The sequence below is a fragment of the Pristiophorus japonicus genome, chromosome 17 (assembly GCF_044704955.1).
Source record: "Pristiophorus japonicus isolate sPriJap1 chromosome 17, sPriJap1.hap1, whole genome shotgun sequence".
NCBI lineage: Eukaryota > Metazoa > Chordata > Chondrichthyes > Pristiophoridae > Pristiophorus > Pristiophorus japonicus.
The window spans coordinates 88434528-88457890 of NC_091993.1; positions in this window are offsets into that span (position 1 = coordinate 88434528).

Consider the following 23363-nt stretch of genomic DNA (forward strand, 5'->3'; position numbering starts at 1 on the left):
CCCATGTTTCACCTGGGAAATTTAGTATAAATCCGGCCCCAAATAAATAGGACTGTGGATTTCTTGTTTGTGGACTGCAGCATAAAAAGCTTTGCAAATTAAAACTCAATCGTAGCTCATTTCCTGCAGCATAAGTATGAAAAAAAAAATGGGTGGCCTATATATGTTTCTTTCTGTAAGCAACTTATTTGCTAATTGATTATTCTGTTATGCTTTTTATTGGCCATGATATTTAATCTTTTTCCATGTTGCATGAAAGCTGTGGTTTCTAAGATTCCTGAGGTTTATTAAAAGCCAACTGGCCCCCCTTCCACAAAACATAATCTTGATTTTTTTTTTTCTGTTACGTGTCTTGGTGAGTTTTTATTTGAAGGCCAATGGCCCTTTTGGGTTATACAAACATTTGCATGTGCTAGATTTACAGGGAGTACTTGGGCTACTTTGTGCCTCGTGCTAATGGGACAGAAATGAGTTTACGACCCAGTGAGGCAAGAACAGCGCCTCCCCCTAAATTCAGCGTGAGTTTTGTGGCGGTGGTAACACGTAACGCCCCGCTGCACCTGGCGATACTGAAGACACCCACCATGCACAGCGCCCCAGAACAAAAATTGGCCCTCGCGTCCCCTCCGCCCCCCCCCCCCCCCCCCTGCAGTTGAGCGTCTGGCACTGATGACGACAGTTTCAGCGGTCGGGTTTCAGTTGGCTGGAGGAACGCAATTTGAAGGCGCCAGCATCCGGTTAACTTTTAGTCGGACAATAATGTCTCTTTTTAGTTTTACGCAGACAGATAGGCATTTTGAGCGTTTTTTTAATTTAAAAAAAAAAAATTTTTTTTTTTTTTTTTTTTTGCAGTTGAAGGCATGTAAGTGGTTTTTCTTAAGTGTTTTCGATGCACCCCTATGTTACAATAGTTCTAGACCTGGGAGTGATTACTGTACTGAACAGATGAGTGAGTCACTGACACATACCTCGGTCTCAACTGGTTATGCTTTATTTAAAGCTACTTCAACATAGTAAAACAAGTAAATACAGTAATGATGTAGTACAATCCAATACACTGGCATATCTAAACAGCCCCTATCGCAAAGTACCCAACATCTAAACTCTCTGTTTGGATCCACAGTGTATGCCCCTATGGTCCTTGCAGCAAAACCTCCCCCCCTAAAACATTTCCATGGTGTAGTTGGGAGAACGCATGCCTTCTCACACAGTGGCTGTGATCTTAAAGATGCGTGGGCAGGGCTGATGCTCACCAATTTGTTGGCTTACTCGCTGCTTCTCCTGGTGAAAACGTGTCTCTTCTCTCCGTCCCACAAGGAGTGCTCGGCTCTTGTAGAGTTGAAGCACACGAGAGAGAGATATAGAGAGCTGTGGGCACACGGCCCCTTTTATATCCCCACACTGTTTGCCTTTCCTTGCCCAATAAAATTTTTCCTTGTTTTGAGGCTTCCTGTTTATTGGGCTAGAAGAAGCCACACAAAGTTTTCCTTGGTTCGAGGCTTCCTGTTTTGAGTCCAGTGATGGGTCTTTGCTTCCGACTGGTCTGGGTCATTCTACTGTTCTGGTTTCCCCTTCCACCCCCTACCGGGGTTATCTCATCCAGGGAATGACTTGATCACTGATCAGTTCATCTGATCTAACTGATGAGTTCACATTGCTTAACAATGGACCCTCCATTTGCCAATTACCTGTGGCGAGTTGCCTTATCCTGGCCATTGTCTTCCCAGACCACCCTAGCCCATCATTTCAAGTCCAATATGGAAAAGTACCTGGGCCCCTTCTGCAAACAGACTTCCAGTTTTTCCAGTAGTGAGGAAAATATTAAAATGCAATGCCCAGATAATATCCAACAATTCTTGGGGACAGAAGTATTGTGGCTCAAAGATTCATGACTTTTATTGAGAGTAGATTTGAAAGACTCATTTATATTATTCCATGGGGCTGTGCTAGCACTAGGCCTCCTGCCTGGGGCAGAGCAAAACTGCAAAATGTGGCCATAGGGAGGCGAGCCAACAGGGCTCTCAATAGGATATTACATGCCCAGGGTATTGCGGTAGCAGTTCTTCTGCAACAATTTCACTGAGGACAGTGTGTTCGAAGGCTGTGTATAGTAAGGGTGTGGTCATAGCGCTCTACCACCTCCTGCACCGAGACTTCGAACCAGGGTGAGGACGGCTCTCTGTGACAATCGAGGTCACCATTGCACTCAATTTCTACGCCAGTGGATCCTTCCAATGTGCAACAGGAGACATCTCCCAGTTTGCCGTCCATTGCTGCATCTGCGAAGTCACAGATGCTCTGTACAGAAGGAGAGACTATATTTTCTTCCGCATCACCAGACAAGCAGCACGAGCATACATGTGGCTTTACCAGGATAGAGGGTATCCCTATGGTGCAGGGTGCCATGAACTGCATCCATGTCGCTCTGCGTGCACTGCATAACAATCCTGAAGTATTTCGCAAAGGCTACCACTCATTTAATGTGCAGTTGGTGTGCGACCACACATGCCAAATCCTCACCCTCAATGCCCGCTATCTTAACAGCAGCCACAATGCATTCATTCTGCGCCAGACCACTGTGCCAGCTCTCTTCCAGCCACCACACCAAGCTCACAGCTGGCTGCTTGGAGACAAGGGCTATCCGCTCGCCACCTGGCTCATGACTCCCCTCAACACTCCTGCCCAGCACTCATATGAGAACCATGTCGCCACCGGGACCATTGGCGTGCTCAAGCAACAGTTCCGCTGCCTTGACCGCTCGGGGGGGAGAGGGCTCCAGTACTTGGCTGAGCAGGTGTCCCTTTTCTTCATCGTCTGCTGCATGCTGCACAACTTCGCCATCATTGCCACCAGGCGTAGATGCACCACCTCAGGAGGAGGGGCAGTAACAGCAGTGACAGCGGGGCCAGGCACTCAATCGACCTCATCGGACTTCGGTTCCAATGAATTTGAGACAAATTCCCGGTTACTCTGCACATCCCCATCATTACATCATTTTCTCATTCCATACCACAACCCCATAACTGAAATGAGAGACAGCACCAAATATGCAACTTTTCAATTTAAAATTTTATCCCAAAACTTTGACCACATATATAAACATTTTAAATGTACTATTCACCTTCTGAGAAACCTTATAGCCCCTCACATTGCCTTTACTCTTCCTACATAGTGTCTCCCCAGTGGCTGCAGCACGGCTGGTTGAAGGCTGCTGTGTGTCAGGGACAGAGACTACAGATGGCCTTGCAGGATGCCCTCGACCAGCTCTGGGCCTGGAAGGCCCGGCTGTAGACTGCACCACCTCAGGCTGGGCAGCAGCAGTCTGGGTTGGCTTTATGACAGGCAGGGAGGGACAAATGGAATGGCTGAGTGGCAATGATGGGATCAGGAATGCTGTCATCCTGAGAGGGGACAGCAGGTTCCTGCTCCACTGATCCCACTGCCACTCCCCCGGGCAGCACCTCTGCATCCCTACCAATCTGCTGGAGTATAAATTGGTGGCCTGCTGCGACACCGTGAGATCCCCGATCAACTCTTGTGGACCCAATGACGATGGCAGCAGTCAGAGCTTGCGTGGCATCCAGCTGAGACTGCATGCCAGCAGTCTGAGCTTCAATGCCAGCAACCATTGTCTGCATTCCAGCACTAAGACATTGCATTGCTTCTGCTTGTGCTATAATGGAAAGTGCCACATCGCCCATCACATGCGTCATGAGATCTGAATCCGCACGGTCTCTCTGGGAGTCCACCATCGTCTGCAGACTGGAAATGATGTGCTCCATGGTGCGCGCAGAGCTCTCTGCAAGGTTGGAGGCAGACTCCTCCATGCTCCTTACATTGCCAAGAGGCTCTCGGACACCCTTGCCACTGCACCTTTCATCTCTGAGTGCATGGCTACCACGCTCCTTGTGAATGCCTCCCCATCGAGGTCCTCATTTGAGTCCTGTGCAGCAGAACTCATGTGCGAACTCTCAGTCTGGGGAGCTGGCCCCTGAGGTACCCTTTCCCCTTTACCTTGCTGCAACCTACTCATCCCTGGTGCATCGCCCAGTGCGGATCCCTCTACGAAGCTTGCCTCTAATGAACGCGTAGTGCCAGTCTCTGAGGTGGTGCCTGCGGGTGAAAGATAGTTATTCAGAGTTTGGGTCCTCCTCTTCTTCGTCACTATCATTGGGGGGCTCAGGGACAGGCTTATCATCTGCTGTCTGATTATCTGAAAGCATAAAGGCACAAGACTCACGTTAAGTTTAGGGCAGGGGCGCAGGAATGGAGCAAGGAATGCAGACAGTATCAAGAGCTGGAAAGTGATAAAGCCTTCTGATGTGAAGGGGAAGTGGGATGAGTAAAGGAGAGGGGATGAAGATACAGTTGTTACCCCCAATGGGGTCGATGTCGCCGAAAGCCACAGCGCCCACCCACTGCTGCCCAATAAGTGGCAGAACTCGCTCCAGGTCTGACAGCTGCTGCAGCTGAGGTTCACCCCACCTGTCCTCTGCCACTCCCTCCTTTTGTGTGCCATCTTAGCCTGCAAAGAAACAAATGTGTGCGAGTCAGAGTCCAGCTATGTGTCTCTGAGATATACCTGCTGTCATTGAATAGCCATGAATGTAGGCAAGGTGTGAGATGTAGATGTGAGTTTGAGTAGGTGCAGATGTTTGGTGAGGGAGTGGTGCTTTGCGCAGTGTGCACAGACAAAGGTTGTAGGACCTGTTGAAGCATGTACTCACCTTGACCATCCGACTGAAGTCGTTGAATTTTTTACGTCACTGTATCAGGCTGCATTACAGTACACTACTAGCTGAGATCTCCTGTGCCACTTCCCTCCACATTTCTCTGAAGATCTCGGGCAATGGCCCCCTTCCACTTGCCGGGAACAGCGCTTCTCTCCTCTGATCCATCACTAATGCCTCTAATGCGATGTCATTGAACCGATGTAAAATTAAAAAAATTAGTGTCCTAAATCCAAATTTTTCCCCCACAGTATCAGCATGTGGAGAAGAAAGGACAACACTCTCTTCAACGTTGACTGCTACATATAGGATGCAGGTTGAATAAAACCTAACAAACTAGTCTAAGGACAGTAATAGTTCACAAGGTTTTGCAACCAAAATCTTATGCCCCTTGAGGGAAGAGAAACTTTCTAGTGCTAATAATAAACATATGGCCTAGACAAATAGCTTTCATTGAAGGATTTGCATAATTTGTCTATTGCTCGATGTAGCATGGTGGGTGTTTTTTTCAGCAGAAGCCTTTGCAAAACAAATACAAGTTTAAAACTCTGGATTTGCTGACTCGAGTTGAAGTAGCTCAGTGGAATAACACATACTTTGCATGTAAAATGTCCCAGGTTTAATCTCCACACACTTCCTTCTCTCAGCCCCACCTTCCTCTGCTCGGTGTTTGCACACAATGCTGTTGGTGAGATCAGCTGTTCAATATGTGGGATCCAGCCCTTGTCCCACCACTCCAGGCCACTGGACTAACTTTGTACGATTGTACATTTTTGTCAAGAAAGTATTGTCTACCTTTTTATACTCTTTCCCCCAACATAATGATGCATATAGAATTCATTGAAGTAGAAATTTGTCATGGGCAGTACCATAAAATGGAGGGTATCGAATCTGCTGCCTGTTATACTCCCCGGCCGATATTCCGTTCCATTGACTTCAGGAATACTGAATATCAAATGGGGCATATAATGGCCATTTTACACTACAGTCCAAGACGTGCCTTTTTTTGCTCGATGCACTGAACATCCTTGGCACTAATATAAACATTTATTTGCAATGTCTTTTAACCATAAAAAAAACATTCTACCTTCAAGCAGGAATTATTCTTAAAATCTTGGCTTCCTGTGCTAAGTACAACATGACCCACCGCCATATGTAGCTAGTCATAAGAGACTGTGATAACTAATCTCATATTGTTAATTTACTTTTACACTGTGTCTCTCACCATCTGTAGCAGATTTTAAGTAATAAATAAATCATCTAGTACTTTGGATTCTGCATTGCAAATCACAAACCACAAACGTTCCTCTGGATTCTATTACAATGCTTTTACAAAGATTTTACAAAATAATGGGAGAACTAGAGCAAGTTTCATAAGTTCACTTTCGATGTTGTTACATCAAAGAACTAGAGGAATTGCAACACATTTTTTCCCACTAAGCTTCCCCAACCCAGCTGAATATACAAGTTTGATGTGGTTAGCATAACAAGTGCCGTGACGAGTGCTTTAGTTTAATATGGTTCTTGAAATAGAAGACTAGTAATGACTTAATTGTGGCTATGATCTTATTCAATGTTTTAAATCCACTTACTATACTAATTGGCTTTGTGCTGTCATTAATAAAAATGCAGCTTGGCAAATACCGAACTGCCGTTCACAATACATAAACAGTACAGTCAATATGTTCTCAAATGTGAAAAAGATACAGTAAAACTGAATATGAGTAAAGTTACATCCATTTTCTTTACACTGTATACAATTGTAAAGATCCATTTATAGTGCTGCTAAAGAGGGATCTCCATGATGTTATCTTGTCTCTCAAATGATCATCGATGAATGACTGAGTATCCCTGTTCATACCCTTCTGTTTCCTCCCTCCTATTCTCACTTTCCTACTTGACTCTTTGTTGCCTTTGTGCAAACATACACAAGCATCATTGGGAAACCATCTCAGTAGCACAGCTCAAACACTCCATTTCAACATTTCACCCTTTGAGTCACGATTCACAGAACAGAAATGAGGCAACTTCCAGAGCAATGCCTTGATGCATATCAAGTCTAATTTGTAGAGTTATAAATCATTCCAATTAGGTCTTTATAAGAAGATTTCAAATTGAAGTAACATTTCAGAGTAATAAGTGCCCAAAGCATATGCTGAAGTTTTCTATTCTAACTTCCTGTGCAGCTCAGTATTATGTTTCATAACAGGAAACCCGTAGCCTATAGGCTTCTGTTAAGATCAATATCAACAGGAATTCCTGCCATTAAACACAAGACAAATTCAATGGCTTTGAAAATGACTGTGACCATTAGAAGTACAGTATCAATTTTCCTAAATTGTTTCAAAGAAATGACTAGCCCTGCTTTAAAAAATTCTGATTATATCTCAGTTACACCTATTTCCATGTTCAAAATTCATTAGAAATGTTCACAATGCTTTTAGAGATAAAAATGAACCAGTTATATTATACACGTATTTGGTGACAAACATAAATGTAATTATAATGCACGATGGAAGTTGGCGATAATTTATATTCTAGAAATTCCCTCTTGTGCTTATGCACTTGGGAGAATTTCTTGAGGTTTTATGCATGTGTGTAAGTTTTCTGCTTGCAAATCGCAGGGATTCCTGCGGGGAATAGAAGACTTTTCACTTTTTGCACCCAATGTCAGCAATTAATATTAGTAAAAAAAAGTACTGGAGAAATTAATGGAACTGAAAGCCGATAAATCCCCTGAAAAAGGTGGCTATTGCTTGTCATCTTCTAAAATTCCATAGATTCTAGAACGGTTCCCGCACATTGGAAGGTAGCTAATGTAACCCCGCTATTTATGAAAGGAGGGAGAGATAAAACAGGGAACTACAGACCAGTTAGCCTGACATCAGTCATAGGAAAATGCTAGAATCTGTTATTAAGGACGTGGTAGCAGGGCACTTAGAAAATAATAATTGGATTGGGCAGAGTCAACACGGATTTATGAAAGGGAAATCGTGTTTGACAAATCTGTTAGAGTTTTTTGAGGTTGCAACTAGTAGAATAGATAAGGGGGAACCAGTGGATGTGATGTATTTGTATTTTCAGAAGGCTTTCATTAAGGTGCCACACAAGTGATTATTAAACAAAATTAGGGCTCATGAGATTATTGGTAATATACTAGCATGGATTGAGGATTGGCTAACGGTCAGAAAACAGAGGGTAGAAATAAATGGGTCATTTTTTTGGGTTAGCAGGTTGTAACTTGGGCTTGGGCCCTAACTATTCACAATTTGTATCAATGATTTGGATGAGGGGACCAAATGGAATATATCCAAGTTTGCTGATGATACAAAGCTAGGTGGGAATGTAACATATGAGGAGGGTGCAAAGAAGCTTGAAGGGGATAAAGACAGGCTAAATGGATGGGCAAGAACATGGCAAATATGGAAAAATGTGAAGTTATCCACTTTGGTAGGAAAAATAGAAAAGCAGAGTATTTTTTAAATGATGAGAGATTGGGAAATATTGGTGTTCAGAGAATCACTGAAATTTAACATGCAGGTATAGCAAAAATTAAGAAAGCAAATGGTATGTTGGCCTTTATTACAAGAGGATTTGAGTATAAGAGTAAAGACATTGCAATTATACAGGGTCCTGGTGAGACCACACCTGGCGTATTGTGTACAGTTTTGGTCTTCTTACCGAAGGAAGGATATACTTGCCATAGAGCGAGTGCCATGAAGGTTCACCAGATTGATTCCTGGGATGGGGGGATTGTCCTATGAGGAAAGATTGAGCAGACTAGGCCTATATTCTCTACAGTTTAGAAGAATGAGTGGTGATCTCATTGAAACATACAAAATTCTTACAGGGCTAAACAGGATAGATGCAGGGATGATGTTTCCTCTGGCTGGGGAGTCAAGAACCAGGGGATCACAGTCTCAGAATAAGGGGTCGGCCGTTTAGGACTGAGATGAAGAGAAACTTCTTCACTCAGAGGGTGATGAATCTTCGGAATTCTATACCCTAGAGGGCTGTGGAGACTCGGGGCTAGAATTTCCTCTCCGATCGCCGATTTAACGGACAGTTATCGCCCGTTTCGTGAAGTAGCGCCATGTACCGCCCATTTCACCTCCCGATTATCGCCGATGGTAATTTCGGCAATGCTGCAAAGCGCCCACCCACATCGGACTCCCAGAAATCGCAGAAAATTCCCTGCCAGCACTAATTTCAACTAAAGTTAATTTTAAGGCCCGCTACCACCCGTTATCGCTGCGGTCAGAACCGCCCATTTCTGAAGTACTTATGTGACTTGGGCTCAGCTTTATGCCTCCCTCCATTTTCTTTTCAGCTTTACAGTGGGCCAGAAGATCGATGTTAATGAAGAAAACCTTTGCTGGAGTATAGTACAACAGGCACCAACTACCCACTAGTACATCACCCCAATGGCAATTTTAATTGGTGTTCCTGATGTGTAATTTAGTCGCATTGCAATTTGTAATAAACAATTTTAGGTTTTCCAGCAAACCTTCCCTTTGAGTGCTTGGATGCTGATGCATTAAGGCCAGAACTTCAGTGTGTGAGTCCAGTTAATATAAGCAGGCTTTTCAATTGGAGTGACATCTTGGCCATGCTTGATCCTTTCATTGCTCAATAAAGTCAGGAGTCAGAACCATGGCTGATTTACTACACCTTCCGCCCTCCCGCAAGCACCCCCCTGCACCCCAGCCAAGGAGCACTAAGGCCATTGTAGCATCCACACTGCCATTAGAGTCAGGAGTCAGAACCATGGCTGATTTACTGCACCTTCTGCCCTCCCGCAACCCCTCAACACCACCCCAACACCACCTCCCCTCCCTCGCCACATCTTGATAGCTGCCGTGAATTCAGAGACACACTGAACTCAGACGTTCCCAATCAAAACATTATTTAAAAAATAAACCCAATTGGATTGCAGATGTTTCGCATCTGTTTGAATAGAGTAAATGACCAGTACCTGTGTAACATGCAGAGGGACTGATTTTGTGAGTGGTAGGTAATGTATTTTGTAAAATATATAACACTACTCAAGAAGAAGCGATTGGAGGTATGCCCACTGAGCTATTCATTGTTGAACATGAATTATTTCCGGGAAATGTTGTCCCCCTCCCCTCCCTTTACTGATGCTGGCTGTCGCGGGGCACGCAATGGGGCCTCATCCAAGTCACTGTGTATACAGAACATACCGGGGGGGAGAAGGGAGTCAGTCACTGGTTTAGAGCAACCTGAGGGGGCGGGGGTGGGGGGGGAAGAAGGGTGTCAGTCATTGGGTGTACAAGGGGACCTGAGGGGTTGGGGGAGGAGGGGTTTGAAAGGGTGTCAGTCGCTTGGTGTACATCCAAGTAACCATTCTTCACGTGGCTTGACAGCGTGGTTGTGGGGCTATTCAACTGTAGAAGGCATGACAACTGTAATGTATGCACCTGTGCGAATGCTCACAGGTTGGTAGAGCTGTTGCATTGTGAGTGGCTTACCCAGTTACGTAATGTTCACAAGACTCAAGAAAACCCCAGCCAGTTGGGTCTAGGTCATCCATGATGAAGTATGCGTTTACAAGGGACACTGTCAATCACACATAAAAAGTTGTCCTTCCTAAAAGTTGTCAAATGGGATATATTTTCCCCTTCCCAGAAGTGAGTGAAACACAGTAGAAGAATAGTTTAGTTTCATAACATTTTATATAAAACTTGTAATTTGTATTAAAGTTGAACAATGTAATAAAATAACATATTTTATGAATACAAATTTTCACAACAAAAAACTTTATCAACAAACAGCAACAACAACAACATCAACAACACTGAAAAGACCCTGCACCCTCCCACAATTCTACCTGCGGCCACCTTTCCCAACCCCTTTCCTCCCCAATCCCCCCCGACCCTTGGCCCTGACCCCCTCCTCCCGCTAACAATACCCCTAGCCCTGCCCACGTCGGGACCAGTACGTTGTGGACTTCGAGCATGACTGCTGAGGGGGTGGAAGAGAATGGCAGCGCTATGTTTGGGGGTTCTGGAGAAGATGGAGGTGCTAAGGACCCATCTTCAAAGTTGGAAGAAATTGGTTCCTCCCAACGATCAGGTGCTGTCACCATTGGTGGTATGGCACCTTGGGGTGCTTTGCCATATCCCACGACCATCAATTGCCACATAACGTTGGCATTGGTGGTCTGGGTGTTCTTTCTCACCATGGCAATCAGCTTCGCCATGTCCTCCGATTTACGGGCTGCTAAAGCTGCAATGTTTTTGGACAACCCAGCAATGGCCTGGAGGAGCTCTCGAATTAAGTCAATGCTCATCCTGGGCAGTCCCACCATGTCCAGGCTAACATCTGCCTGTCGTGCAGCATTATCACTTTGGCGGATCAGCTGCCGCGGATTCACCACGGGGGTCGGTGTACGCTGTTGCAGTCCGCTTGGTCCCGCTTCCTCAGGCTGGAATCCAAGAAAGTTGGATTCCGACGATGAACTGGTGGCCGCAGGTAGAAAGGACCCTTGATGTTCCCCCATCCCTCCATCCTCATGCACCACCACCATTACAACACTTTGAGGAGTGTTCTCCTCCATCTCCTCCACCACCATCTCTTCATTTGGTCTTCCCTGCAATGACTCCTCTCTGGGAGGGGCAGGCGGCTCCACCTCTGCAACTGTAAAAACATAACATTAATGGTTGGTGACAGGGGAGAGGAGGGGTCAGAGGTAACATCAGAGCAATTCACTTTGCGCAGGCTTATGTGGAGTACAAACATTTTTTACTGAGAATCATTACATGAAAGTATCATAAGCAAAGTATAGAGGAAGTATATGACATAACAAAACTTCAATCCCAAACAGTTTGGTTTCCAAGTGGCACAGTGTGATCAACCAAAAAAATCATGTCACAACTAACAACATTTCTTGCTCCCAGCATTACATTACATTCTACATTATATTGCCATAAGATTGAATTACATGACCGCAGTACATCCAGGGATTATGCAGACTTACCCTCTGGAAGAACTGGTTTGGCACCAACACACATGGCAGTGTGATCATATGCTCCCATCAGGGCTGCAGCATGTTCCTCGAGGTCCGTCAGAGAAATAATCTTCGGCGCACTACCACCCGTTTTGCGGAGCTCCGTCCTATTGCTGGCTAGTTTTTTCTGCAAAAGTGCCAAAAACTGTGTGAACTAATTTGACAGCTGCTAATACTGAATACACACATGCATACATACACAATATATTGGTACACATCCCCAATTAACCGACTCCCAGTCTTTTCATAATTGAATGCACGATTTAAGTTTTGTTAGCATGCAAATGTTGCATGATGAACACATGCAAATACAGAGGACTACACAATGAGATCAATGCTAGGAAATGAAAATGATGCCAAGCTTTACAACATAATAAAACTTAAGAGTCAATCGTCAAAGCCTGATAAAAGTTAACACTTACTCTTGCAGACCCAACAATGTCATTCCACCGTTTGCAGCACTTGTTCAGCCCCCCAATCATGGGCACGACGGAAGACACCGCCTCAGCGATCTCTCGCCATAACTGCTGATACACGAACGGTGACGGTTTCCCTCTTGCATCCTGTATTAACTGATTCCAAGGAGCCTCCACTTCATCCACCAATGACTCCTGGGCTTCCTCCAAGAAACGAGTGGCCCTTTTCTTCCCAGCTAATGCCCTCTCGACTTCCATGGCTTGATTTTGTTGATTATATATATATATATATATATATTTATATGAATTTATTTTTTTTAAAGATTTTAAGATCTATTATTATTATAATTATTAATGGTAATATTATTAATGATGTTATTTTATATTATATTAATTGTAAATATACTGAATATAATTAATGTACTCCTCAAAACACCACACAAATCCTCTCACAGCTCCTCTCTCACTGACCTCAACCAGCCTCAGCAGCTTCAAGGTGTCCAGTGCTATCCTACTCTTCTCTGCGCATGTGCAGGCTCACCCTTGACCCCAAAATCGCTGGAAAATGACCACGCATGCGCAGAGAAGGTTTTCCGGACGAGTAGTCCGGGGAGTCGGAGAGGCGAGAGTCCAGGGAGCAGCGTCGGCAGAGGCCTAGAAAAGGCCCACACTCGAGGAGTCCGGGAAGACGGAGAGGCGGGAGTCCAGGGAGCAGCGTCAGCAGAGGCCTAGAAAAGGCCCACACTCGAGGAGTCCGGGGAGACAGAGAGGCGGGAGTCCAGGGAGCAGCGTCGGCAGAGGCCTAGAAAAGGCCCACACTCGAGGAGTCCGGGGAGTCGGGGAGGCGGGAGTCCAGGGAGCAGCATCGGCAGAGGCCTATAAAAGGCCCACACTCGAGGAGTCCGGGGAGTCGGGGAGGCCAGCCGGTGCAGCTGCAGCAGGGAGGCAAAAAGAGGTAGAAAGAAATCAAAAGGTGACGTCACAGCCAAGGGGGTAAGTGTTTGGCTAGTGATTGCTAAGTAGTTTTACTTTTTCTTTTCTATTTCAGTAAATAACCTTTTAGCCTTGTTGTTGCCAAATTAAGTTTATCTAGGGGTTAAGTCATTGCAGGAGAGCTCAGACACGTGTTAGGCTCCTGCACTATGTGTGAAGTCAGGGACGCTTCCGGTGTCCCTGACGACTACGTGTGCGGGAAGTATATCCGGCTGCAGCTCCTGACGGACCACATTGCGGCACTGGAGCTGCGGGTGGATTCACCCTGGAGCATGCACGATGCTGAGAATGACGTGAATAGCATGTTTAGTGAGTTGGCCTTACTGCAGGTAAGGGGTACACAGCCAGATAGGGAATGGATGACCAACAGGAAGAGCAGTGCAAGGAAGGTAGTGCAGGGGTCCCCTGCGGTCATCCCCCTGTAAAATAGATACACCGTTTGGGTACTGTTGAGGGGGATGACTCACCAAGGTAGGGCAGCAGCAGCCAAGTTCATGGCACCATAGGTGGCTCTGCTGCACAGGAGGGCAGGAAAAAGAGTGGGAGAGCTATAGTGATAGGGGATTCAATTGTAAGGGGAATAGATAGACATTTCTGCAGCCGCAACCGAGATTCCAGGATGGTATGTTGCCTCCCTGGTGCAAGGGTCAAGGATGTCTCGGAGCAGGTGCAGGGCATTCTCAAAAGGGAGGGTGAACAGCCAGTTGTCATGGTGCATATAGGTACCAACGATATAGGTAAAAAAAAGGGATGAGATCCTACAAGACGAATTTAGGGAGCTAGGAGCTAAATTAAAAAGTAGGCCTCAAAAGTAGTAATCTCAGGATTGCTACCAGTGCCACGTACTAGTCAGAGTAGGAATCACAGGATAGCTCAGATGAATACGTGGCTTGAGGAGTGGTGCAGCAGGGAGGGATTCAAATTCCTGGGACATTGGAAGTGGTTTTGGGGGAGGTGGGACCAGGACAAACCGGACGGTCTGCACCTGGGCAGCACCGGATCCAATGTCCTAGGGGGAGTGTTTGCTAGTGCTGTTGGGAAGGAGTTAAACTACTACAGCAGGGGGATGGGAACCTATGCAGGGAGACAGAGGGAAGTAGAATGGGGGCAGAAGCAAAAGATAGAAAGAAGTAAAGTAAAAGTGGAGGGCAAAGAAACCGAAGGCAAAAAGCAAAAAGGGCCACATTACAGCAAAATTCTAAAGGGGCAAAGGGTGTTAAAAAGACAAGCCTGAAGGCTCTGTGCCTCAATGTGAGGAGTATTCGGAATAAGGTGGACGAATTAACTGCGCAGAGAGCAATTAATGGATATGATGTAATTGGCATCACGGAGACATGGCTCCAGGGTGACCAACGCTGGGAACTCAACATCCAGGGGTATTCAACATTTAGGAAGGATAGACAGAAAGGAAAAGGAGACGGGGTGACATTGCTGGTTAAAGAGTAAGAAAGGACATTAGCTTGGATGATGTGGAATCAGTATGGGTGGAGCTGCGGAATACCAAAGGGCAGAACACGCCAGTGGGAGTTGTGTACAAACCACCAAACAGTAATAGTAAGGTTGGGGACAGCATCAAATAAGAAATAAGGGATGCATACAATAAAGGTACAGCAGTTATCATAGGTGACTTTAAACTACATATTGATTGGGCTAACCAAACTAGTAGCTATGCGGTGGAGGAGGATTTCCTGGAGTGTATTAGGAATTGTTTTCTCGACCAATATGTTGAGGAACCAACCAGGGAGCTGGCCATCCTAGATTGGGTGATGTGTAATGAGGAAGGACTAATTAGCAATCTTGTTGTGCGCGACCCCTTGGGGAAGAGTGCCATAACATGGTAGAATTCTTTATTAGGATGGAGAGTGACACAGTTAATTCAGAAACTAGGGTCCTGAACTTAAGGAAAGGCAACTTCAATGGTTTGAGGCATGAATTGGCTGGAATAGACTGGCAAATGATACTTAAAGGGTTGACACTGGATAGGCAACGGCAAACATTTAAGATCACATGGATGAACTTCAGCAATTGTACATCACTGTCTGGAGTAAAAATAAAACGAGGAAGGTGGCTCAACCGTGGCTAACAAGGGAAATTAAGGATCGTGTTAAATCCAAGGAAGAGGCATATAAATTGGGCAGAAAAAGCAGCAAACCTGAGGACTGGGAGAAATTTAGAATTCAGCAGAGGAGGACAAAGGGTTTAATTAAGAGGGGGAAAATAGAGTACGAGAAGAAGCTTTCTGGGAACATAAAAACTGACTGCAAAAGCTTCTATAGATACGTGAGAGAAAAAGATTAGTGAAGACAAACGTAGGTCCCTTGCAGTCGGATTCAGGTGAATTTATAATGGGGAACAAAGAAATGGCAGACCAATTGAACAAATACTTTGGTTCTGTCATCACAAAGGAAGTCACAAATAACCTTCTGAAAGTACTAGGGGACCGAGGGTCGAGAGAGAAGAAGGAACTGAAAGATATCCTTATTAGGCGGGAAATTGTGTTATGGAAATTGATGGGATTGAAGGCCGATAAATCCCTGGGGCCTGATAGTCTGCATCCCAGAGTACTTAAGGAAGTGGCCCTAGAAATAGTGGATGCATTGGTGATCATTTTCCAACAGTCTATCGACTCGGGATCAGTTCCTATGGACTGGAGGGTAGTTAATGTAACACCACTTTTTAAAAAGGGAGAGAGAAAGCGGGTAATTATAGACCGGTTAGCCTGACATCAGTGGTGGGAAAAATGTTGGAATCAATTATTAAGGATGAAATAGCAGCGCATTTGAAAAGCAGTGACAGGATCGGTCCAAGTCAGCATGGATTTATGAAGGGGAAATCATGCTTGACAAATCTTCTGGAATTTTTTGAGGATGTAACTAGTAGAGTGGACAAGGGAGAACCAGTGGATGTGTTGTATTTGGACTTTCAAAAGGCTTTTGACAAGGTCCCACACAAGAGATTGGTATGCAAAATCAAAAGCACATGTTATTGGAGGTAATATACTGACGTAGATAGAGAACTGGTTGGCAGACAAGAAGTAGAGAGTCGGGATAAACAGGTCCTTTTCAGAATGGCAGGCAGTGACTAGTGGAGTGCCGCAGGGCTCAGTACTGGGACCCCAACTCTTTACAATATACATCAATGATTTGGATGAAGGAATTGAGTGTAATATCTCCAAGTTTGCAGATGACACTAAACTGGGTGGCGGTGTGAGTTGTGAGGAGGACGCTAAGAGGCTGCAGGGTGACTTGGACAGGTTAGGTGAGTGGGCAAATGCATGGCAGATGCAGTATAATGTGGATAAATGTGAGGTTATCTATTTTTGGGGCAAAAACACGAAGGCAGAATATTATCTGAATGGCGGCAGACTAGGAAAAGGAAGGTGCAACGAGACCTGGGTGTCATGGTTGATCAGTCATTGAAAGTTGGTATACAGGTGCAGCAGGCTGTAAAGAAGGCAAATGGTATGCTGGCCTTCATAGCTAGGGGATTTGAGTATAGGAGTAGGGAGGTCTTACTGCAGTTGTACAGACCTCACCTGGAATATTGTGTTCAATTTTGGTCTCCTAATCTGAGGAAGGACGTTCTTGCTATTGAGGGAGTGCAGAGAAGGTTCACCAGACTGATTCCCGGGATGGCCGGACTGACATATGAGGAGAGACTGGATCAACTGGGACTTTATACTTTGGAGTTTAGAAGGATGAGAGGGGATCTCATAGAAACATATAAAATTCTGACGGGACGAGACAGGTTAGATGCGGGTAGATTGTTCCAGATGTTGGGGAAGTCCAAAACCAGCGGACACAGTCTTTGGATAAGGGGTAGGCCATTTAGGACTGAGATGAGGAGAAACTTGTTTACTCAGAGAGTTGTTAACCTGCGGAATTCCCTGCTGCAGAGAGTTGTTGATGCCAGTTCATTGAATATATTCAAGAGAGAGTTAGATATTGCCCTGATGGCTAAGGGGATCAAGGAGTAGAGAAAGCAGGAAAGGGGTACTGAGGTGAATGATCTGCCATGATCTTATTGAATGGTGGTGCAGGCTCGAAGGGCCGAATGGCCGACTCCTGCACCTATTTTCTATGTTTCTATGCTTCTATGTTTTCTGCAGTGGTTCTGCTTCCCTTACTAGAACTAAGGAGATCGCCGACTCTTCTCCAGTTTTTGCTGCCCGCTCCAGTCCGCCATCGCTAGGCTTTGCCACCGCTGACATCGAGGGCAGAAAACCGCGGGAGTGCGCACCAGCGGTATTCCGACGGTTAAGAAGACCCAGCCGCGGAATACCACTCACGATCCGGCACCAGCGATCGGAGGGGAAATTCTAGTCATCAGTCTTTGAGTATATCTCAGACAGAGATCGATAGATTTCTGAATATTAAGGGAATAGAGGGATCTGGAGACTGTGCAGGAAAGCGGAGGCCTCAGCACCGATCCTTGCAGTACCCTACTAGTTCTGGAATGCTCTACCTGAAAAGGTGGTGGAAGCTGATTCCATAAATAATTTTAAAAGGGAGTCGGACAGGTACTTGGGGATGAGGAATTTGCAGGCTTATGGGCAAAAAGCAGGGGTGTGGGACTAAACACGACTGCTCTTTCAAAGAGCCAACACAGACAAGACGGACCGAATGGCCTCCTTCTGTGATCTTATGAAGCCCCATTTTTTAAAGTTTTCGTATTTGTATTTCCTCATGATAGCAGCATCCTAAAGAACCTGTGTTATACCTTCTCCAAACCACCGATATCCTTCCTATAGTGTGGATCCCAATACTGCGCACAGTACTCTAAGGTCTTATTAAGATTTTATATAGGCTCATCATTATCTCTTGGCTTTTATATTCTTACTATAACATCTAGAATTAGCTTTTTTTGTGGCCTTATCAACCTGAAGTGCTGCCTTTAATGTCCTGTGAACCACACCTCAAATCCCTCTGCTCTTCGACACTACAGGGGCTACTGCATTCAGTATAATTACTGCTCTATTTTTTTTTACCAGAATAAATCATTTCACACTGACACTGAACTCCAGCTCCCACTTTTTAACCCCATTTCCTGTCCAATTAACATTCCTTTGCCGCTTCCTTTTTCAGGGTTTCATACATCTCGGGGCCTGCTTCAGTCAAGAAAATAACCCGTTTCCTTTCTAAAACCACCCGGTTATGGTTTTCATCATCGGGGACATTGATGATACTATTCGCAGTGAAAAAACATTTCTAGCCGCTCCACATACACTATGAACGTCTCTCGGTCGTAATGGAACTCACCCAAGCACTCTATTATTCCCATAGGTGCGGCCATCTGGACTCTGACAGTTCAGCCAAGAGTGCTTGTAATTTACCTTTGATTTTTAGCTGTTCTGCAAAATAAAGAACCTCTCAACGTCTCTCTGTCGGTTGGCTGGATTATTTACCAACAAAAATTTCAGCTAGGATATTTGATTATCCTATCCTCGTTCACCAATGTGATATATTTTCTTACGACATCACTAACAAAAACTCTCGACAAGATGATGCCAACTGTCATCATGTGACTTTTCCACATGACACTTTTATTATATTTACATCAATAGTTGCATTACATCGGAGCAATAGTCCACTAGGGGGAGCTATATTAAAATCAGGTCTGTAGCAAAGACCTCCACAGCAGAGGCCTTGAGTAAAATCTGTACTTCCACCATGGATGTTCAGTCTGCTGCCTTGAAGGCCTAAACTGACTCTTCCAGCCTCTAATTGATTGGTCTGGACTACAAACAAGCATCTCAAGGGGCTTGACTGATTTAATTGATATCATTCAAGTAACTTTCCTACAGATCCGTGGGCAAGGGCATTATCATCATAGGCAGTCCCTCGAAATCGAGGAAGACTTGCTTCCAATCTAAAAGTGAGTTCTTAGGTGACTGAATAATCCAATATGGGAATTACAGTCTCTGTCACAGGTGGGACAGACAGTCGTTGAAGGGAAGGGTGGGTGGGAAGACTGGTTTGCTGTACGCTCCTTCCGCTGCCTGCGCTTGCTTTCTGCATGCACTCGACGACGAGACTCACGGTGCTCAGTGCCCTCCCGGATGTTCTTCCTCTACTTAGGGCGGTCTCTGGCCAGGGATTCCCAGCTGTTGGAGGGGTTGTTGCATTTTATCAAGGAGGCTTTGAGGATGTCCTTGAAATGTTTCCTCTGCCCACTGGGGCTCGCTTGCTGTGTAGGAATTCCGAGTAGAGCGCTTGCTTTGGGAGTCTTGTGCCCACCCAATGGAACTGGTCAAGTGTGGTCAGTGCTTCGATGCTGGGGATGTTGGCTTGATCGAGGATGCTAACGTTGGTGCGTCTGTCCTCCCAGGGGATTTGCAGGATCTTGCGGAGACATCGTTGGTAGTATTTCTCCAGCGATTTGAGCTGTCTATTATATATGGTCCACATGTCTGAGCCATACAGGAGGTGGGTAGCACTACAGCCCTGTAGACCATGAGTTTGGTGCCAGATTTGAGGTCCTGATGTTCGAACACTCTCTTCCTCAGGCGGCTGAAGGCTACGCTGGCACACTGGAAGTGGTGTTGAAAATCGTTGTCGATGTCTGCCCTTGCTGATAATAGGCTCCCGAGGTATGGAAAGTGGTCCACGTTGTCCAGGGCCAGGCCATGGATCTTGATAACTGGGGGCAGTGCCGTGTGACAGGGTCAGGTTGGTAGAGGACCTTTGTCTTACGGATGTTTAGTGTAAGGCCCATGCTTTTGTACGCTTCAGTGAAGATGTTGACTATGACTTGGCGTTCAGTCTCTGAATGTGCGCAGATGCAAGCGTCATCCGTATATTGTAGCTCGATGACAGAGGTTGGGACGGTCTTGGATCTGACCTGGAGACGACGGTTGAACAGGTTCCCACTGGTTCTGTAGCTTAGTTCCACTCCAGCGGGGAACTTGTTGAGTGTGAGGTGGAGTATTGCATCGAGGATGATCGAGAAGAGGGTTGGCGCGATGACGCAGCCCTGCTTGACCCCAGTCTGGACGTGGATTGGGTCTATGATGGATTTGTTGGTCAGGATCTCGGCTTGGATGTCGTCATGGAGCAGGCGAAGGATGGCGGCAAACCTTTGGGGTCAGCCGAAACAGAGGAGGATGCTCCATTGTCCTTCATGGTTCAAGGCCTTTGTAAGGTCAAAGAAGGCCATGTGCAAGTGTTGGTGTTGTTCCCTGCATTTCTCTTGCAGTTGTCACGCCATAAAGATCATGTCCGTTGTGGACGAAATCCGCACTGTGACTCCAGGAGGAGCTCCTCAGCCACAGGGAGAAGACGGTTGAAGAGGATTCTAGCAATGACTTTCCCAGTGGCTGATAACAGGGAGATTCCTCTGTAGTTGCCGCAGTCGGACTTGCCCCTTTTTTAAAGATGATCACGATTACTGCATCTCTGAGATCTCTCAGCATGCTCTCCTTCTTCCAGATGAGAGAGATGAGGTCATGCATTCATGCCGCCAATAATGCCGCTCCGCCATACTTTAGCGCTCAGCGGGGATTCCATCCACTCCCGTTGCCTTGTTGTTCTTGAGCTGGTGGATGGCATTTTCTATCTCGTGCAGGGTTGGGGTTTTGCTGAGATGGTGGCGGGTAGAATGCTGCGGGATGGAGTTGAGGACACTCGAGTCAAAGGCAGAGTCTCAGTTGAGGAGATCTTCGAAATGCTCCTTCCAGCAGGTCCTGACTGCCTCGGTGTCCTTGATGAGTGTCTCTCCATTCTTGACCAGCAGTGGAGTGGGGCCTTGGGTGCTTGGGCAGTAGGTGGACTTGACTGTGGTGAAGAATCCTCACACATCATGGCTGTTGGCCAGCTGCTGAATCTCCTGTGCTTTCTCCACCCACCATCTGTTCTTTAGGTCGCAGGTTTTTTGTTGGACCTCGGCCTTAATCCGTCTGTAATGCTGCTTTGCTGCTCCCATCTTGGGTTGTTGTTTAAGGCTCAGAAATGCCCTCTGCTTGCAATCTATTAGCTCTTGGATCTCCTGGTCATTCTCATCAAACCAGTCCTGGTGTTTCCTGGTTGAGTGACCGAGCGTCTCTTCACAGGCACTGGTTATGGTGGCCTAGAGGACAGACCAAGCACTGTGGGCCGTCAGGTTAGCAGTGAGGCACTGGCTGTATAGGGCTCTGTTAGCTGGGTGTTTGAGTGCCCCGGCATTGATTTTTCTGCGGCATTGCTTCTACTACCCTTGCCGCTTTGGGGCTATATTGATGTCAATGATGGATTGTGTCATGTATGTAACTACAATGTAACACCACTGCATTACTGTATACACTCAACCTGGATGCACACGTTGACCACAAGGGGTGAACTTGTGGGAGACACTCCTTACCTGATCACACAGTTATAAAAAGGGAGGTCCCATGCAGGGTCATCGTCTTTGGAGTCCTGTGAATAAAGAGTTAAGGTCACAGAGTGACCTTGTCCCCAGAATGTGCCTCGTGTGGTTTCATGCTGTAGAGTAAGGACTTTACATTGGCGATAAGAAACGGGAATTCACGGCCCACGAGAATGGCCACCGGTAGCACAGAGGAACAGTACTGTGTTGGGGGAAAACTGGGACGATTTTGTTGAGAGGCTTCAGCAAAGCTTCGTTATGAAAGAATGGCTGGCAAGATACAGCGGCCGACAAGCGAAGGGCTCATCTTTTGACCAGCTGCAGACCAAAGACTTACGCGCTCATAAAGGACTTACTAGCACCCGAAAAGCCGTCGGACAAAACCTTTGAAGAACTTAGCAAATTGATCAGGGAGCACCTCAAACCGGCGAGTAGCATGCATATGGCCCAACACAGATGCTACACCCACCGACGTCGTGAAGGACAGAGCATACCAGACTTTGTAGAGGACCTTCGGCATTTGGCCAGCGTCGGTAAGTTCACAGACACCTGCAGGGGGGAGATGTTAAGGGACTTCTTTATCGAGGGCATCGGTCATGTGGGAATTTTCCACAAATTAACTGAGACCAAGGATTTAACCTTGGAAGCGGCGGCGTTGATGGCTCAAACTTTCATGGCGGGGGGGGGGAAAGAGACGAAAATAATATATGCGCGCAATTCTGCCTCTAACGCGGCGATGGTTCAGGGAGTCAACATCATCAATGCGACTCAGAGCCCTGCAGGCAGGCAGGGGCAGTCCGACACTCGCCAGGCAGCAATAGACCCCAGAGTAGGACTTCAACAGAGACAATGGCAGGCTGAACAGACATTCACAGTGGACAATGCGGCCCGGGATGGGGTCATTGACACCCACTAATAGGGTACTTAAGAGCAGTCAAAGGGACAGTCAGCGCGGAATGCCTGGTCATAGTCCCTTTGTTCCCAACAATGGAAACTTTAACTCATGCTGGAAGTGTGCGGGAAAATACTCAGCCAGATCTTGCAGATTTCAACAGTTTGTCTGCAGGAACTGCAATCTCAGTGGCCACTTAGTTCAAATGTGCAGGAAGTCTGCAACCAGACTAATATATGAGGCGGATGGACCAGAAGTGGGTTCTTTGAGGCAGGATGACTTTTGGGGCAAATCGATGGACGCCGAGGTTCAGCGGGTCCATGTGGCGAATATTCACAGATCATACACCAAAACGCCACCAATGATGATGAGGGTTTTATTAAACGGTATCCCTGTATGCATGGAGCTGAACACTGGGGCCAGCCAGTCACTCATGGGAGTTCAGCAATTTGAGAAGCTATGGCCACTTAAAGCCAGTAGACCCAAATTGCATGTATTGAGACACAATTACGGACTTACACAAAATAAATCGTTCCGGTGCTAGGCAGTACAATGTTGGCTGTCACACACAATGGGTTAGTGAATCGGCTGCCGCTCTGGATTGTCCCGAGCAATGGTCCTGCACTGTTGGTGAGGAGCTGGTTAGCCGAGATGAACTGGAAATGGGGGGATGTTCACGCAATGTCATCTGTGGAGCGAAGTTTGTACTCACAAGTCCTACAACAATTTGATTCACTATTCCAACCTGGCGTCAGGACTTTTAAAGGCACAAAAGTAGTGACACACATCACCCCAGACGCCAGGCCAGTGCCCCACAAAGCCGGAGCGGTGCCGTATGTGATGCGGGAAAAGATCGAGAGCGAATTGGACCGGCTATTGAGAGAGGGCATCATCTCGCCTGTTGAATTCAGCGACTGGGTGAGCCCCATCATTCCCGTCCTAAAAGCGAATGGCTCTGTCAG